General features: G+C 41.4%; 1 protein-coding gene and 1 long non-coding RNA gene across 6 annotated transcripts in view; both read right to left on the reverse strand.

The window, feature by feature from the left end:
* epha3 (eph receptor A3) overlaps positions 1–19,732 on the reverse strand; it is a 164,248-nt gene that overhangs the window by 95,978 nt on the left and 48,538 nt on the right. The gene's annotated exons all lie outside the window — the stretch shown is intronic.
* On the reverse strand, positions 7,681–10,607 carry LOC143485835 (uncharacterized). Its single transcript, XR_013123054.1, has 3 exons — positions 10,452–10,607; positions 10,128–10,189; positions 7,681–9,972 (listed from the first exon to the last, which is right to left on the reverse strand). It is a non-coding gene; the product is annotated as an uncharacterized LOC143485835 (long non-coding RNA).

Consider the following 19,732-nt stretch of genomic DNA (forward strand, 5'->3'; position numbering starts at 1 on the left):
TTTTAAAAAATCCAGGTCATGTCATTAATAAAATTAGCTGAAACAACTGCTCACTGTTCAGTTGCATTGCTAATTTCTGCTATCTGGGAATTCAGTGAATGTTGCAACACATCATATCTTTAATGTCTTCTGTAATCTTCTATAGTGTCTGATGCCTTCTGTAATCTTCTATAATGTCTGAAATATATTTGGATTTGGCTTGGCTCACAGTATGTCTCAGCATGAGTTTTATACCACTCCTATGTTATAACCAATATCAAGAAAATGTAACCTGACAAAAGAAAATGTTTTTGAACATTTAATGAACAGTTATTCTTATTTTTAATCTCACCATTTCACTAGACAGGCATGTGCACACTCATGCACACACACACACACAGACACACACAGACAGACAGACAGACACACACACACACACACACACACACACACACACAATCAGAGTGCCCTGAACAAAACTACTGTTGCCCACTCATTTATCTCCCAGATTCAGTGTCTGAGCTGGAGCTTGGTTGGACTAAAATCCTTGATGCCTTGGTGTCCTCGAGGCTCTGGGCTCTTGTAGAAGTGCTCACACAGCAGAACACAGCTTCACACACAAACAATGCACCACAGAATCAACAAGGAAAGTTTGTTTACTTGGGTCCAAAATAATGACGAAATCCATATTCTCAACACTGCGTGGCTGCCTTTCTGTCTGGCAGTGCATGCCTACTGTGCCCCAAGAGCAGAACAAACTCATTAACCCTGCACACTGCCTCTGTTGCACATTAATAGTGAACACAGGACCCTTGCTCTGTTTTAAGAAGCACATGAAGCAACCACACACACCACACATGAAGCAACCACACACATGCCAATAAGTGTTTGTCTAATATTTTTTACAGTCTGATAAGAAGGTGTGAGGCTTTTAAAACAAAAACATGTTTATTATAATTCAGTTGGACCACGGTTTTACTGAGGTGGACAATTCTTAGTGGTCACCTATCAGTGCATCTTCTGTGGGTCCTGGCCAGCTTAAGCTTGCACTGGTGGATCTTGATGGATCTCTTAAGACATCAGATGGGAGGTTAGACCACACTAGACTGTGAAAAGCAATCCCTGCAGTGGGTCCCTTTGCTCTGAATCTAATCGATGTAAATTCAAACAGGGCTTGTCAGGACTGGGTTGCTTTGAATGAAAGAAAGTTTAGCTTAATGTGGGGAATAAGTGTTTACAGAGTTGCAGAGATGGGGACTCGAGTTTGGGACTCGGACTCGAGTCGCATTTAAGTCACATATACAGTGACTTCAGGCTCGACTTAGACTTGCATTCAAAAGACTTGTGTAACGACCACTGTTCGGTCACTGAAGCAGTCGGACACAGGGGCTTGCTTTCCACTGTTTATTCTGAAACAGATTTTATCATGCGTTTATCTTCTCTTGCATAAGACGGCTGCAGACATCACAAGCGTCCATCCCAGAGCTCTCACTCGTCTGCTAATTTATGCCATATAACTGTACAAAACACACGTGATCGTATAGATTGTTCTTACTAAAAACACCGAAATTACAGATGAAAAGCATTTTCTCAATGCACGCAAAATGAACATGTTGTAACACACACAATACACCTACACAATTGTGGAGGGAAAATTGACAAACTAACACACCTGAAACAGATTTTATCATGCGTTTATCTTCTCTTGCATAAGACGGCTGCAGACATCACAAGCTGGGTAATAAAAATATCAGAAATTATACGTTTAATCAACCTTCGCCGACGAAGCCATCAAACACGGCTCAGGTAACTGGAGCACGTACGTCGACAATATAGCAAAGTTAACTTTCTCAACTTTTAGTTTTGTTAATCAAATTTACTCACTAAAAAGGGACAATATGTTTATAAAATGTATTCGAAAAGTGTTTTTGGGCTTTTAGCTAGGTATTAACTAAATGATATATTAATGAGAAACTGCAGCAGCTACACACCGTCCATCCCAGAGCTCTCACTCGTCTGATGGAGGTACGGTAACAGCAAAGGGAAACAGTCTGCAGTGACGTCAGAGCGAGAAGAGAAAAGCTTCCCAGAACCATTATGAACCGTTTTATAATAATGAAGCCATTTTGGTGAAACTCACTATATTATTATATATATATTTTAACCCTGTTACACCCTCCCCCACTGAATTTTACCAAAATGAGCACATATTCCTTGGGTTACTACAGGTACAAAAGTTACACCAACATAAAAAAAATAAAAATAAATATATGTTCACATTGGACACAGGTGACTCGCAGTCCTCCAACTCAAAAGAGTATCCCAACAGGGATGAAAAAAGGGAAGAGAATGGCGCCAAATTCTCAACCATTTTCTGGAAGCAGGATGCAGCCTACATCCCACAAAGACCTTGTCCCACAAAGAGTTACATTCTACTACTCAGCTATAACAAAAGAAAAAAAATGCGGTGTATTGTACCAACCAATCAATATGGAATCATCAGAGAAAAGAAAAGAAAATGTACCCACTATTGTGAACTATAAGCTCTCATTTAGGACTAACTCATTTGAACACTTGGAAAACTGACTTGGTGAACTTATCAATCGCTCTGTAACTGTCTCTGTCAGCTACCTTCTGTGACATATTACTGATCAAGCGATTAACTGGCTTAACTAATCGACCCATACGCGACCTGACCTCATGTCCTGAACTTGAACTAACAGTATTTGTCTGAGGTTTACCAGTGTGTGCATGGCCATGGTTACTACACCTGGCCGATTCAGATCCGGCATCATGACTGAGCTGATCTGTGTTTTCTGAGGAAATAGTCTGTTCGCTCTGTGGCTGACTCAGATCTGGGGATTTTGTAGATAGAGCTTCAATATTTGCGATATTGCTCACACTATCCTCACTACAAGGTAAACCAGATACCCAGAATTGAACTCTTGTGCACGTGTCTTCAGCGGAATGTCCAGGCAGACATTCATCCACATCAGTGAGACCATGTGATGATGCTGATTGTGATTCAACAAAGGAGGCATCCGAAACTGTGTCCATAATCAACGGCAGAAAATTTGCAAGCATCAGCAAGTTACGGTGAACAACTCTGTCTTGACCTGTTACAGGGTTATTAATCCTGAATGTGTGGGTTGATTCATTAACACTGACGACAGTGTAGACTGTGGATTCCCACCTATCTGCAGTTTTACGCTTCCCTCGTTCTCTCTTGTTTGCAACCAGAACTCTGTCACCAACAGTGATCTGTGATCCCTTCACATGACGATTGTAGTTTAGCTGTTGACGATGATGTTCTTTATCCGCATGCTGTTGAGCGATCAACATAGCATCCTCAAGGTCTTTAGACAGTGATTTGACATAAGAATCATAACTGCTGATCTCAGGGTCTTTCAAGATGGGAAGACGCGGGACTCTGCCAAACATCAAGAAGAAAGGTGGGTATCCTGTTGTCTCGTGCACTGTGCAGTTGTACACGAACGTCAACGTTTGCAGCTGTTTTGGCCAGTTTTTCTTGGCATCAGGAGTAAGGGCGCAAATCATATTTCCCAGAGTTCTATTAAAGCGCTCAACGCTGCCATTACCCATAGGGTGGTATGGGGTGGTATGAGACTTTCTGACTCCAGCGACCTTCAACAACTCACTAACACTAGAACTACCAAGCCGCCTGCTTTCGACAGTACCCCACTAGAACTACCAAGCCGCCTGCTTTCGACAGTATCCCAACTAGACTCTTGGTCTCTTGGCAGGTGTGATAAGCCCTTCTTACCTCCAGTGTTATGTAAATGAGGCATGTGTCAGCTGTGGGTGGTTGCTGTTGACACACCTTTCAATACACACCTTTGGCTGCCTCATGAGACTGCAACCTCTCTTGGCAGAAGTCTGCTCAACTCAGGACCATGTTTGAGATTTGATTTGTGGAAGGTTGAAATAATGTGAAATTGACACAAACATAATATTTGAATTATAGTGGCATATTGATTATTCAAAATGGCTCTGATTTTTTAACCTTATTTTAAGTAGTTAAAACTGTCAATAGGTATAGGTGAAGATATTTTTACATAAATTTATACAAAAACCCTCAGCTACTTGAAATAGAATAATATTCTTGAGCAATTTTAATTTATCAAGATGGTACTTTTTGCAGTGTGTCTCTTTCAAAAACACAACAGCCATAACTGGCAAACAAAAATAGAAAATTTACTTTTCTCTCCCTACTCTCTTTTTTTGGCCTACCTCCACCCCCCCACACCTTCTTTGGAGGACAACTTTATTTTTATGTAAGGATCAGAAAACAATTATGTACCACCACCATCACCACACAGAGAGTAGCCTGTTCAGCCATACCAGTGTTGTGAAAATGAGGCCATTACATTGATTCTAAATGTAGGAGTACTGTTTGTGTGTTTGTATGGGGAGGGGTGGAGGTGGGAATATGCAGGTCCAGAAGAAATGTTCCTCTGGAAGGAACATTTCTCTCACAAGACACACAACGATTAGTGGCACGGTTACTTTTGCAACAACACTTGACCTGGCACCATGCCCTTTTCCCTGTGTCAGGTGTGGGTGGTTGCTGCTGCTGCTGAGCCTTTTCCTTGGCCACCTCCTTGGCTGCCACATGAGCCTGTGCAAGCTCTTCTGTAAGATTGACCAAAAACTCCAACCGTCTCTCCTTTACCCCAGTGCATGCTTGAAAAAGCACATAGGCATTCAGTGCTGCAATGTCAATCATATTATAAAACACAGCGACTGGCCAACGCCGTGTTCCGCAACGCACAGTGTACTTTCGTACATCTGGTCCATTATATCCACACCACATTTTAGGGAGTTGTAGTCAGTGATTGTGTTTGGCTTTTTTTTTGTGTGTTCCCAGTCTCCACCGTACTGTGCATGGTACTGAGGATGCAGACAGTCTTTCTACGTTTGGGTGTGTAAACGGTCAGTGTGGCAACAGAGGTTGAAAACACCTGTGTGCTGAATTCCTCACGGACCAAAGTCTTTTTGGCAGAGTCTGGAAGCTCACGACGAATCCTGTTTACTGTGCCAAGGAGGGTGGTCTTCCGGCCCAGCAACTGCCTTGCTAGTGACAGTGAGGTGAAAAAATTGTCTGTGGTAACAGTTCTTCCTTGGTCCATAAATGGTTCCATGAGCTTCATCACCACATTTTCTGATAGTCTTTCCCCTGTGGGACGACTGGAGTCTTTACCAAGGTATGGGATGATGTTGGATACGTACTTGGTTTTCAGGTCACATGCCACCCAGAACTTTATCCCAAACTTGTCTGGTTTTGTGGCTATATACTGAAGAAAACAGCAACGGGTCTTGGATGGGAAAAGTTGCTCATCTATGGTGATCTATGGTTGCTCATCTAAGTTGCTCATCTATCTATACAGGACAGGATAGAAATGAGGGGGAGAGAAAAGTAAATTTTTAACCTTATTTTCAGTAGTTTTTAGCACTTTGAGTTGCATGAATGTATGAAAGGTGCTATAGAAATAAAGATTATTATTATTATTTATTATAAAAAGGGAAGGGCAGAAAAAAACAGCTCAAATGACCACTGCAATGGTTCACCAACTGCTGCTACATTGGGCATCCATATTCACCCAAACACATATACACCCACACACACCCTCACACACATACACCCACAAACCTTATTTTCAGTAGTTTTTAGCACATGCATGTATGTATGAAAGGTGCTATAGAAATAAAGATTACTTATATTATAAAAAGGGAAGGGCAGAAAAAACACAGCTCAAATGACCACTGCAATGCTTCACCAACTGCTGCTACATTGGACATCCATATTCACCCACACACACATACACCCTTACACACATACACCCACACACCTACATCCCAACATAAATTTACTCTTATATTTACCCACACAGACAATCTCCCCAAGGGGAGGCCAGAGTTTTTTCCTTCTCTATCTGAGTCAGTGAACACATCCAGCAGAACAATGAACTGATGGCTCACACCATCACCCCCCCCCCCCTCCACCCACTCCCCGTCTACCTATAAGTGGCTGCATGTGCATAACAAAGGGTGGCCTAATGGGATGCAAATGTCCCCAGAACTGCCCCCTGGTGGAGGCCAGGTAGAAAAGTTTGGAATTAAAATGGTGGTAGTCCTAGTGCTAATTAGCTGACTCTCAAATGACGCTCCTTGGTCTGAATGAATTCGTTCTGGGAATCCATATACACAGAAGAATTTGTCCCATAACTGCTTAGCTACCTGCTTCGCTGATTGATCTTTACATGGAAAAGCATGTGATAGTCTGGTAAAATGGTCCGTGACCACAAGCACATCAACAGACTTATTGTTGCTGTCTTCTGCACACCAGAAATCAATGCACACAAGTTCGAGAGGTGACGTCGTTCTGATGCTCTCCAATGGGGCTCTACCATTAGGTTCACTAGATTTTCCAATGACACACCTAGGACAGTGCCTGACATATTCACGCACATCTCTATCAATATGGGGCCAAAAGAACCTCTGTCGAGCCAGTGCTAAGGTCCTAAATTGTCCCTGATGTCCCGCACAATCATGGACACCTTTAAGAACCTCTTGTTTGAAAGAGTCTGGGACAATTAATTGGTGTCGTCTCTTCTTGGAGATTTGATCCTTGCATACTCTATACAAAATGCCACTGCTAGTGACCAATTTCTCCCAGTGTTTTAGATACCTCAGGACCATCACAGATTCTCTGACTTTTTCCCGCCTGGATGGTCTCCGGCCTCTGTCAACATAGAGCAACACTCTAGACAAGGTGGGATCCGACCGTTGGGCATCTCGTAGCTCTCTTTCCAAGTAAGGAATAACATCAACATCAGATGAAATCATCTGGGGCAAGTGATCCAGCACATCTGTAGCACGTATTCTAGCTCCAGATTCCCATTCACTGTGTGTCTCCAGAATAGCAGAAACTATCTCTTTAGAAAGCAAATGTTTCTCATGACACTTTGGTGTACATGTCTCCCTAGCCAGATAAGTGGCATCATCATTATCATCAGGGCAACTTGAACATCTGAAAGCTTCCTGCACTGAATTGTTAGACATTGGGACCGTTTCTCTGAGCAGTTTATCATATGGGTCTTTTAAGATCCTCTGGCCAATGGTCAGTTTTACAAATGGCTTGCGACTGAGGGCATCCGCAACAACATTTCTAGGGCCAGGAATATACTTAATATCGAACTCATATGATGCCAACTTTGCTACCCATCTCTGTTCACATGAGTCAAGCTTCGGTTTAGTCATGATGTGGGTAAGTGGGTTGTTGTCCGTCCACACTGTGAATGCATGACCTTTCAACCAGTGGCTAAATTTGTCGCACACTGCCCACTTCAACGCAAGAAACTCAAGCCTATGTGCAGGGTACTTTTTTTGAGCTCGTGTGAGTGATTTGCTTGCAAAAGCAATGGGTCTAGCCCTACTTTGTCCCTCCTGAAGTTGCGAGAGAACAGCTCCCAGAATGAAGGGTCTAGTGAAATCAGGGTGTGCTAACACAACACAGTTCAGTAAGGAAAGTTTAAGTGCATCGAATGCCTGCTTATGAGCCGATGTCCAATCACTTGGAGTCAATTTCCGGCACTGGTAGCGGACTTTTGCACATGGTCTACCTTTACGTTTTAGCTTCTGACCTGCTACCAATTCAAACAGAGGCTTAGCAGTGGCAGAATAGCTTGGTATGTAGTATCCGATTGGCCTTCGACTACTAGAGCAGGAACAGAAATCTTGCAGCCATAAATCTCCATGTTGAGCTCTGTTATGGACTTTGGCTTCACACGGCTACCACCACAACCAATGAGTACAACATCAGTGTCAGATCGGCTTGCTCCATTCACAGCTCCAGCTTCAATAAGTTTCAGTTCTGCTGCATCACTGAGTGTACACGTCATGGATCCGCTGTCTAGCATAGCATTGAGAGACACTTTGTTCTCGACTATCACTGAAGTATAAAACAGGCTGTCACTGCTCCTGATTTTCTGTATGTTCTGATATACAACAATGCCTGAATCTTGAGCTTCAACACAGTTAGGTGAAACTGATGCATCTCTAACATCAGGGTCATATTGGGAGTCTATCTGACCTGAGCATCCTCCCTCCATACACAGGTCCGCTAGTTTCCCTGCAAACTGCTCTTTTGGGTTGTTTTGGTCGTACACAAGCTTTTAGTGTGACCTGGAGAGTAACAACCAAAACACAACTTCTCTGACAGACAGTGGGACTTAGTACTATGGTCATTCTCACCACACACACTGCATGCTGTGATGTTACGCCAGCTTCTTCTCCTGTCCTCACGCTGCCTAGAGGGCTCTGCACTCTTTTTCTGGACTTTTTCCAAAACCTGTTCGAGTATTGTCATCATGCGGTTTAGCATATCATCACTCTGACTAGTATGTTGTTGGGACATCACAACAGTAGGCTCACCAGTGTTAGGGACAGTACTGCTACACTTGGATGCTGTTTTTCCATTAGGACTCAGATCGCTGTCTTCCACACAAGCGACAGCACAGTGTTGTAAACGTGTAGCACCCGGACCACCCGTCACAGATCGCTTCTCACACTGATACTCATCAATTCTCTCCTGAATCTGCTTTGCACTCCACTCGTGAATTGGCTTGCATTTGAACACATAAGCCAACTCAGGGTCTGGGCAGTACTTAACAAACATTCTGGTTACCTCCTCTGGTATGTTTTCCATGCATCTGCCTTGGCGACGAAGGCCTTCGTCAGCGAGGTCTGCTGCTTTGTTGACACGTATCCAGTAATCAACAGGATTTTCTTTGTGCCTTGGCAATGTGGAGTAAAAGTCTGCAAGTGGCAGGCACGATGAGGTCCTACTAAAATGGTGCAGCAGTATGTTATATATTGCGTCTGGACTTTCTTTGGCATTAAGTGTGGGGTCACTTCTCAATCCTATTCGGACTACATCTCTAGCCCTACCCATCAACCTACACAATATTTCATCTGACTGTTCAGACACTGCGTAATTCCGTCTTTTGACATAGGACTTCATCATGTCAATCCATTCTGTAACTGAGCATTTATCTGAGTCATCACCCCTGAAAATTACAGGCTCTCGATTAGGGCTGACACTAACATTAATACATGGAGCGTCATTACAACCAGATGAACAAAGTCTGTCTCTCTGTACATTGCCTTGACTTGCATTAAAATTGACTGAACCCTGTAAGGCTAGTTTCCCTACAATAGCATCACCAATCTGAGCACCCACCTGACTAATCATTTCACTCAGCTGTCGTACTGGATTCAAATCAGTAAGAGGTGTAGAGTGACTTGGCCCACTCTGAGCAAACTGCTCCGCAATGGAATCAACCTGATCCTGACCCAGCCCTGAATCACCATTACTGTTAGTTAACACTTGGGAAGCACCCAAACATTTGTCTCTTAACCTAGGTGATTTGTGCATAGACATAAACCCTCTACCCCTCCCAAAAGTGAAGAAATGATCATCCGCATCAGTGGCATTAAGAAAATTACTTGCCATATTTTTCAACTTATTTCAGTAAAGGTAGGGATTAGCACTTTCACAATCAATGCGAGTGAAAAAAAAAAAAAGAAAAAAAAATGCACACTTTAACAATGACTGGCAGTCCCTTGTACCTGACTATTGCATTGAAACGTATGGCAAAGAGTTCCGCGGCACTGAAGGGGGTGTGGCCACGCTGTACTCGTGCTCTGGATCCCTGTAGTCCGCCCTCGCTGAAACTCCGCAGCAACTACGCGGCGATCTGCATCAAGCTGACCAAGAATCACGGAGTCGACGGCACCAATGTAACGACCACTGTTCGGTCACTGAAGCAGTCGGACACAGGGGCTTGCTTTCCACTGTTTATTCTGAAACAGATTTTATCATGCGTTTATCTTCTCTTGCATAAGACGGCTGCAGACATCACAAGCGTCCATCCCAGAGCTCTCACTCGTCTGCTAATTTATGCCATATAACTGTACAAAACACACGTGATCGAATAGATTGTTCTTACTAAAAACACCGAAATTACAGATGAAAAGCATTTTCTCAATGCACGCAAAATGAACATGTTGTAACACACACAATACACCTACACAATTGTGGAGGGAAAATTGACAAACTAACACACCTGAAACAGATTTTATCATGCGTTTATCTTCTCTTGCATAAGACGGCTGCAGACATCACAAGCTGGGTAATAAAAATATCAGAAATTATACGTTTAATCAACCTTCGCAGACGAAGCCATCAAACACGGCTCAGGTAACTGGAGCACGTGCGTCGACAATATAGCAAAGTTAACTTTCTCAACTTTTAGTTTTGTTAATCATATTTACTCACTAAAAAGGGACAATATGTTTATAAAATGTATTCGAAAAGTGTTTTTGGGCTTTTAGCTAGGTATTAACTAAATTATATAATATATTAATGAGAAACTGCAGCAGCTACACACCGTCCATCCCAGAGCTCTCACTCGTCTGATGGAGGTACGGTAACAGCAAAGGGACACAGTCTGCAGTGACGTCAGAGCGAGAAGAGAAAAGCTTCCCAGAACCATTATGAACCGTTTTATAATAATGAAGCCATTTTGGTGAAACTCACTATATTATTATATATATATTTTAACCCTGTTACACTTGCAACTCGACTTGGACTCGTAATTTGTGACTCGTGAACAATCTTTTATTTGTAATGTTCTTTTGTGTTTCATTTGACAACCTTTTCTCCGCCTGTCTGTATGCTTTTTACTTCCCGCTGACGTAACAATTTCACGCCGGTCGCGACGTCAAGTATTTCGCAATTGACCATTGCGCGCGACTCAACACACCTCACGCCAACCTGGCGCTGCGCGCGCCGCAAAACATCGCGATCATGGCGGCGCTGGTGAGGATGCTCGCTTCTGTTCCACCATTCATAATAAGTTTTGGGTACAAAACAAGTACAAGTAGCAAATAGAAGAGCAGCAAACTGCAGAGTGTGTGGCATAAAAATACAGGACGCTGGTTCCACCACATCTACTTTTATTCGCCACCTGAAAACCCAGCCGGAAAGGTTAGTCACTGCCTGAAAGGTTATTAGCAATATTGCAATATTGGTATTGACTTGCCACTAGTGCACCAGTAGAGAGGGTGTTCAGTCATGGAGGCCTCATAATGCGCCCTCACCGAGCCAGGCTAAGACCTTTCATATATTTAGTTAAAAATGTGATTTTTTTTATTTCACAGCCCTCCTTTATCTTTTAGAACAAAATATAGCAGATGTTCTACTGAAAGAAGCGAATATTGTGTCCAGAAAAATGTCAGTTTTGTTAGAAAAATACATTATACATCAGAAGTGTCATAACAGACCTGTCAGGGCAGGCCCCGGCGCTGCCCCGCCCATGTCCATCAGAGGGCGCTCGCGGTCCCCTGTCAGGGCAGGTCCCTCCTCTACGCATGCCATGAATACCAGAATGCGTTCGCATTCCACAACTCTCAATCAGCGAAGATGAGCCGCAGCCGGATTTCACCCTTCTTAAGGAGGCCGACTGCGACTCATCTTTGCTGAGTTGTTTGGTCTTTCAAGCGGTCAGCCGGTATCGTGGTTTCCATTGCGTTACTTTCTTTGCCTTCTCTACAGTGTTTTTTCTCTCCGCTATCCCCTGTCGTTTCGAGTGTTCACTCCTGCGCCCCTTTGGGCCATTCTCAAGTTTTCCTCCCGCTATATTTCTTCCTATTCCAGTTTTTGGTTTGATTAGGAAGGGTTTTTGTTTTTCGCCGCTTTTGGCTGGATTGTCAGTCCTTCCCTGACGGTTTTCGTTTCCTTCTCTCTCTCCCGTTTTGTCGCGTTGACTTCGTTCCGCGTTTTTGGGTTGTCTTTTGATTTCAGTTTTTCTTATTCGCGTTGATCTCATTCCGCATTCCTTAATTGTGGGTTATTTACTTTTCTATTTTCGTGCTGTTGTCCTTTTCGCGTCTGCTCAGTTCTGCGTTTTGTTTTTCTCTAGTGAATTATTTTATTTTTATTTTTATACTTACCTCGCGTCGAGTTCTCTCCGCGTTTTCCTTATTTTCTCCTCGGGTTTTTTCCCTTTTTGAGTATACTTATTCAAGGGTGTTTTTCTTTCTCGCTTTTCCCGCATTCCTTGTGGCGGAGGTTTCAGTTTATTGTTTTTTGTTTGTGGTCTGGCATTTGGGCTCCTATAACAAAACCCCAGCGGTTTGTGCGTGTTCGCACACCCCGCATGACAAGACCATTACAACTATACAGTGATTTGCGACTACAGTGTCACTCAAATATTTGGGACTTGACTTGGACTTGAGAACAAAGACTTGAGACTTGACTTGGACTTGAGACCAAAGACTTGAGACTTGACTTGGACTTGAGACCAAAGACTTGAGACTTGACTTGAGGTCAAAGACATGAGACTTGACTTGCAAAAAATGACTTGTGAGCATCTCTGCAGGGTTGCCAACTTTTCAAGATGACTTGGAGTGAGATTTGAACTTGGGGTGGCGAGTGTAAATTGTCGGTTTGGGGGTGTGGCGAACGTAATTTGTAACCTGGGGGAGGGGGAATGCACACGAATTAAGTATTATATCACGATCGATCGCCAGTGGTTGGTGCCAGAGCGAACGAGTAACTCATTGAATCATAGATGTGGATCAGAGGTAAATAAACTAGATTTTTTTTTCCGGCGTGAGAAATCGGATGTGTGGTGTGTGAAGACAGTCAAATGCGTGTGTCTCACGCTCAATGGGTGAGAGTTGGCAACCCTGTGTTTATGAAAGTCACGAGATATAGCAGTCAGTAGTGGCTAAAAAAAAGCCATACAACTGAGATCATTTAGATGGAAACAAAACTATTCAAAGGGATCATTGCTACACTTATGTGGTAGTCCACAATTTCTCGTTAATCACAGACACTCACTCTTTCCAGCATGACAAAGACTTGCACTTAGAAATGAACAATCAAGGGCCTCACCAGTCAAGGTTCGGCCATTAAAGCTGTGTTTGTTTGTGCTAAACTAAAACCAACCACTAGGGAAGCCAGCAGAACTATGCCTGCCAAAAACTGCATCAGCTGACTAACAATGTTCAGATTACTGAGTTCTCACAGCTCCGAATACTGAGTGCTTACTGTTCTGGATAATAAGTTCTCAAAGTCATGTACACATTTTTCAATTTTTAAGTAAAGCAGAAATAAGGAGAATTGATTTAGGTACCTCATTTCTTATTCACCTCCGTTATTCCATTTTTCTTTGAGCAAATAAACAACAACTCGGCACACCTAGTTTAATCACACCACAATTCTCTGCACAGCAGTTTTTAAGTGTATATAGTACTGTATGTGAAATGGCTGGAGATCTCTGCAAGGACGATTGAATTTGATTAGTCTTCTGTGTCTTTCTGTTGAGAAAATGCCTTCGTCACTTACAAACTTTGCAATTATTAGTTATAGCCACATATAGTGTAGTGGCACATCATCATTCAAATGTTTCTATATTGCTACAAGATGTGATGAGAGACATTTAAATATTGATACATTGATAAACATAATTGATCAATTGAAAATTGATACCACAAATCTTTTTTTTTTTTTGAAAAAACTCAAAAAATAAATACTGTATATAAACAGCATTGTAGAAAATTCCCCCCACCTGATTCCTGAACTCTGGCTGTTCAGGAGAGCTAATGACAAAAGCAGAGATTTCACCTGAAAGAGGAAGTAAAACCATAAATCCTGGGATAACATGAGATACGTTTTAACATTAGCTAGCTTATAGGTTCTTCTGTTAATTGGTGGCATATACTCTAAATCTGACCAATGGCAGAGAAGCGGATGGCTCTAAGTGTGACGCTGGCAGAGCGGCGAAGGACGAGACGCAATCCTCGGCTTTGGCACAGAGTCACTTTTAATTCAACAGATTGACGTAGAACGTAGAACACGTAACAGACACGGCAACGTGCAGACTCAGACAACGACGAGCACAAGACACTGCGCGAACGCACATTAAGTAGACAAACCACATAAGTCCCACATGATTACGAGACGAGCCACAGGTGAGACAGATGATCACAAGACATAACCGCACCCACGGAGATCCACAGACACAGACTAGGAGACATAGACGACAAACACACGCCCAAAAGGGAGGGGCTGGGGTCCTCAACATGACACTAAGACTTCATCATAGGTTTGACATTTGTTTTACTCTGTGTTTATGCAGCTTCATGAACAGCATATGAGGCAGACTGAAACAGGTTTGTGACATACTAACAATTACTGTTGATATTTGATGCATAAAGCTGTGCACTATATGCAGACCATAACAGGTGTGCTATGTATTTTTCAACCGATTTGATGGAGTGATTGTGAAGGAATATTTTGCAGCCAGTAAGCTTTGAAAGTATACTGTAAGCTTTACCAGATAAAAAGACTTAATACAATATATGTCACCTTGAGGACCCCGGCCCCTCCCTTTTGGGCGTGTCTACGTCGTCTGCGTCTACTCGTCTGCGTCTGTGGATCTCTGTGGGTGTGGTTGTGTCTTGTGATTAGTCATCTCACCTGTGGCTCGTCTCGTCATCACTTGGGGTTTATGGGGTTTGTATATTTAATGTGCATTCGCACAGTGCCCTGTGCTCGTCGTTGTCTGAGTCTGCACGTTTTCGTGTATGTGTATGTTTTCTTGTGCGCTTATTGCGCAATATCTGTATTGAATAAACGTGACGTCTGCTAAAGCCAAGGATTGCCGTCTTGTCCTTCGCCGCGCGGCCAGCATCACAATATAATGTTATATACAGTAAATACCACTCAGAAGAATCAATGGAATGCTTCCATTCTGATCAAATGGACAACTGCATTATTTAAGTATTTAATCTCACCGAATGTGACCAGACTTAAATGAAATTTAAGGATCCATCTTGAAACAGGAAGTGTATAGGTTTATAATGTTTATAGGTTTATAATGTTTATACGTTTTTTCATTGTGATGGGAAGGTTTGCAGGTGGTGTGCCTAACAGGGAAATTGTGCCATCAAACACCAATAGTTTCAGTTAACTACTGCACCCTACTTCCTTCAGCAAGTGATTTAACCACATCTGCATGTATTTAACATGTTTGTAGAAAACACAAGGACTTGTCTATTATGTTGCTTCAACTCAATAAATGGTTAAAAGCACCAACATAAAAAAATGGAACAGAAAGGGACCATGATAGTGAAGGTGGTTACAGGCAGACAGTACAGCCAAAAAGAAGGAGATCTCATGTGATCACACGCAAACACTTAGGAGTAAATATATCACACCAGTACTACACACAGTACCTAATACAAATTACTAGTGCTTCTTATATGTAACTGAATGCAATGTATACACTTAAATGTTTAACTTTTTCCAATCTAAGGTTTTACTTGACTATGTGTTATAGTACAAGCTGTCAAATTCAACCAGTTTTAGTGAAGCTTCTCTGATGAGAAGAGGTAAGGATTTCAGTTTTTTGGAGGGTGGGTGTAAACTAAATATGATGCGAGGTTTCCAGCAACTGAAATGTGCTGAATGCACAGACCTAGAGGAATGTCTCCCCACTGAGTGCACACATGTTTTTTCCACTCTGCTCTACCGAACAGCCCATCTACAGCTGCAGCCTGGACAACAGACTCCACAAAAGCAGCGGCTGCTCTAACTGAAGCAGGATCCCAGAGCTGTGTCAGAACGCTGAGGCTTGAAACTCCACCTAGTGAGATGCAACTACTTGGTCTTCATATGTTCTTCACATCTCACGTCAAGCTGTTTTTTTTAATGATGCTTACTCTTGCTAACTGAATAATGAACATGGATTTAAGTACTAATATGTATATAATAAGTATTAATATGGAGTAAAATAGAGCATAGAGAAGAGTCACTGACCAAGTCTGTCATATGATCTGAGAATAGGTGATGATGATAAATATCACTTAGTAACAATGTTGTCTTTGGATGAACCCCTCTGTACTCGTCCGTCTATTGTAAATACAGGTGAAACTGCAGTAATCATAATTAATTAAATGATGCCCAATTAAAATGATGAGAAACAAGGGTAGCAATTCTTCACACACCTGGAGACAGTTTTCTGATGTTTTGTACAATATAGTGCAATAATTACCATTCATCTTTACCATTCGTCTTCATGCAATTTCCAATTTCCAATTTTCCAATTCTGTATCTGCTATTTAACCTGAACAAACAATTACACAGGAATTGTGCATGCTTTTATAGTCTATTAGTAGTGAGCAGACACAGACCACTGACATAGTATGCATTTTCCTGAGTAATCATAATGTTGAATTCAGTGTGTTTAATTTATAATTTAATTTGATTATTAACACACTGTAACTGTCACATTACGGAGGGCCCCCTGCTGGTCGCCACGTCCACAGCGGCAGTTGTCTTCTTGTTGTTGCGTTGTGTTTGTCCCTCAGGTGGGCGGGGTCTATGATCCACCTCACCTGATGGTCGTTTGTCTGTCTATATATGTCTTGTCTTTGTACCAGTTGACTGCTGGTTATTATATCCTTAATTTGGATCGAGTCACGGGTTTTTGGTTTGCGTACTTTACTCATTAAAACCTCCTTTTTCCCTGAGACTTGGCGTGATCGCTTCCATTTTATTTCACACTCCCTGCCCGTCACAGTAACACTATAATCATATGTAGCATTATCTGATATCTCTTTTAGACAGGAATTTGCATGGGAACGACATGCAAATGAAAATGAGTAAAACCTTTCCCTACCTATTTATATGTAAATCAATCTATTAATTAGTGTGACCTCATTATAAATGGCAAGTTGTTATTGCTTGACAGTCATAACAATCACAGAATTTTACAGAATGAAGGCCCTGTGGATAATCTTTTATGTACACTCTGATAGATAAACAAAGACACATGATGTTTATTTCCTTATTTAATTATTTTTAAGGTATGTTAGCTGCTTTGGTTTGCAATAATTCAACCATTTGCTGTGCCATGCAAAAGTTAATCACAGAGAATCATGAAGATACTGATAAAAAGATCCCTACTTTGATAAATTTAACATTTAAACTTAACATAAAATTAAGCATGTCTATTACTTGATTCATTGAGATTAATTTCCATAATTCAGGCTGTTTCAGCTGTGTAAATGAAGCCAGTCTTTTGAGGAAATTAAGAGCACCTGAAGTCATTGTTTTACTGCTGTGCCCTAGAAGTATTTTCTTTGGCATTCAACCCACTGAACATAATAATACATTTGCACAGTCTAAGCATTAATTGTGTAGCAAAGTCTCAGAGAGTGGCCTTTTACAGAATATTGACATTCCTTTTGCCAGCTCCAAGATCAAGGACAGGGTGATTTAGGACTGAACTCAGATCTACTCTGTTTGAAAGAACAAATTCCAAAACAAAACTGTACAATAAGAGTCAGTTTCCTTCCTTTCATAAAGCCAGTTTTGTATAAGTATAGCACAGTCTACTGTTTACAGTCTCTTGCAAACAGGAATTGTGAATCCAAAAAAGCATATTACTGTCTTCTACTCATTTTGACAAACCCCTGTGTGTTAGATCTGTACTGAAAATAATGTTTAGAGATTAATATGAAGAAACTGTCCTCCAGTTCATTTAATATAATTAGTATTTTAATCTTGGTCTTTGGTGTCATTTCCAGTCTCCATGGTCCCATGTTCTGCCCATATGTGTTTAAAGACATCTCTCAAACAGTGGCTTATTGAAAGGTCACTGCTCATCTCAAAGGCGACCCATGACCTTTAAAGGTCACATAAAGGTCATATGTTGTCCCCTCCATATGTGGCGTCACATCAGCTTGCTACTACATCTCAATTACAAGTTCTGATCTGGTGGCTGAATTGAAGCACAATGATCTGCACTTTACAGAAACACCTGTGAGTATCACCAGAGAACATCTTAAACTAAAAACTTTGCTCTGTGTAGCTGCAGCTCAGACTCAAGGCTCATGGCTTTCATCATCCTTCGCCCTCAAGCACAGCCTTTTCCAGGTATCCACTGTAGTGTCCATGTCCTACTGCTCTGGAATATCCTTGCTTTGCACTTGGGGTGGAGGGTTTGCTAAAAGGTTGGGGAGATGTGCAAGTGCACTGGAGCCTGAAACACTTTAATAAGCTGAGGGTGCAGAAACTGCAGCCCCTCAGGAGTGATGCATGCACTCACAAGGCTAATGTGCACACAGTTACTGTGTAAAGCAATAATGTAATAATGTAAGTCCTTCCCTTGTATCCCTTTCTTCGGTCCCCCTCCCAGCTGAATGAAAGCCAGAAGGCCTTTCCTGAAACTCTGGACTTGATGTCTTCCTGATTTCATCATTACAACAATTTTTTGTCACCTCTGACTTTGTTTGCCCCGAAACCTAAACTAGAAGGGACAGGGACATTTGACTTCATGTCATTAAACTTAGCACTCTGTCCTGGTAGAGAGGACACCATCAATTTAAATTGATTGATTTAAAATTCACCCAGTATTCTGGTTGTGAACTCATGGGTAAAAAAATGTCACCTGGATATGTGTAATTGCAATTTTAATTTGTTTTAACAATGAATATTATTTCTTGTTTTAAACATGCAATGTAATGTAACTTAACCATTTGAAAACACTAAAGAGTGCTTTCAGCTTAAAAAAAATTCTGGACCAGTTTATCAATATCATAGCATAACCCTAATAATGGACCCAGTTGCTAATGGTGAATCACTGGAAATTCCTTTGAATGTAGGCTTTGGTTTACTCAAGGTTTAGCCCTGTTATATTAGACATTAATGTTATCAGATGAAATACATTACGTTTTGCGATTGATTGTTGTGTACCTTTTGTTTAAAAAACATAATGCACAGTAAGAACAAGATTCTAGCAGTCATTTATTCAAAAGAACTACCATGTAGCTTTGTGCTCAATTGCTAACGCATGCTATGAGACTGTTATTCAGTGTGCGTGCTGTATCTTCTGTCTTCATTATGGACAGTAAAGATGTTCCACTGCCACCTTCGCCCACTGCATCTTCCATGACATATATATAAACTCCCCCCTCATCCTTTTTCCATATATCTTTTTCATTTTTCTTTTTTTTTTTTGGATATATCAGTGAATTTTATTAATTCCTATTTACAAACTAATTTCTATCTACAATTCTTCCCATTTCTAGCCCTGCAAAAACTCAGTTCCTCAGACTTAAAGGCATTTGTAGTGACAGTGAAGACCAGCAAATGTATTAAAAGGTATCTGCACAGCCAGTTGTTGATATGGTAGCAATTAAATGAGGAAACTTAAAGAAAAAAACTGATGTACGCTCTTGGAACTTTAGAACCCCATGGAATGAATGTGATAACTGTGGCTTTATATATATATATATATATATATATATATATATATATATATATATATATATATATATATATATATATATATATATATATATATATGCCCCCCCGTCAACAGGGGGGACAACCGGGTCTGTTGTCCCGGGCCCCAGGGCCAGGGGGGCCCATCAAACAAAGAGCCCAGCAATTTATTTTTTATTTAAAGTCTATCATTTTTAAATAATCTTGAAATCTTTCATTAATATAAAATTCTGTACTCAAAATAAGCTCAATGGCTAAAATATATATGTTTTTTACCTATCTTCATATTTTCCATTAAGTGCATACACCCCCGCCTCCCACTGAAAAATGGTTTGATCCAGCACCGACCGTAACCGGCTGGTACCCGACCAA

This window comes from Brachyhypopomus gauderio, unplaced genomic scaffold (genome assembly GCF_052324685.1).
Source record: "Brachyhypopomus gauderio isolate BG-103 unplaced genomic scaffold, BGAUD_0.2 sc40, whole genome shotgun sequence".
Taxonomy (NCBI): Eukaryota; Metazoa; Chordata; class Actinopteri; order Gymnotiformes; family Hypopomidae; genus Brachyhypopomus; species Brachyhypopomus gauderio.